General features: G+C 31.5%; 1 protein-coding gene across 1 annotated transcript in view; it reads left to right on the top strand.

Moving 5' to 3' along the window:
* The window catches only part of LOC106878977 (neuroglian), a 562,318-nt gene that overhangs the window by 48,787 nt on the left and 512,653 nt on the right, over positions 1-878 (top strand). The gene's annotated exons all lie outside the window — the stretch shown is intronic.

Here is an 878-nt window from a genome sequence, read left to right as displayed (position 1 = left end):
TATATATATATATATATAAATATGTATGTATGTATGTATGTATATGTATGTATACATAAACTTATACTTACACACATAAATATATATAAACATACATACAGAGTGGTAGACACATAGATATACATCCACATACGTATGCATGAAAATGCAAACATACACACACATGCAAATACATAAGAACACAACAAAGCAGTAGTTTGTGTATAAATGCTTTTATTTTATATGAAATTGGGTAAACCCAGCAGAATTTCGAATATTTTAGATGGTGAAAATAATTCTTCAACTTTTTTGCATGTTCTAAGTTTAGGATATACAAAGTACATATTTGACAGGATTTACAAAGAATTAAGATCTTGGTAAATATTCTCACATTCTTGTTTTCAATACATCTAAATTCTTCTTTTGCATGTGGATCATGCACAAACTACTGCATTTCTAACAAGGAGAAAATCAAAGTTAGTAAAAAAAAATCTAAAAAGGAAAACAAGACAAAGAAATAACTAAAACTATACAGTGGAAGTGTTTCATTGGTTACCTCCATACAATCGTAGTGCTATAGATGTTAACTGCTAGTGTTCCTGCTGTTGAGGCTGCTGTAAGCCTGACAACAATGATTGCAGCAGTGTTTGTGGGGAAAGGTAGTAGTGGTGCACTTGGTTGTGATGGTGGTGGTGTTGGTTGAGGTGGTAGTAGTAGTAGAAGTAGTAGTAGTAGTAGTAGTAGTAGTAGTAGTAGTAGTAGTAGTTGCAGCAACTACTGCTCAGACAATTTTCCTAGCAGTTGCAACTGCTGCCGCGTATCTATATAGAAGACTTTGAAATTCACTATTCCCATTTAATACATAAATGCATATACATATATATATAATATATATATAT

Source organism: Octopus bimaculoides, chromosome 1 (genome assembly GCF_001194135.2).
Source record: "Octopus bimaculoides isolate UCB-OBI-ISO-001 chromosome 1, ASM119413v2, whole genome shotgun sequence".
NCBI lineage: Eukaryota > Metazoa > Mollusca > Cephalopoda > Octopoda > Octopodidae > Octopus > Octopus bimaculoides.
The sequence above is the reverse complement of the archived record's forward strand: the minus strand, read 5'-3'. Positions and strand labels throughout refer to the sequence as shown.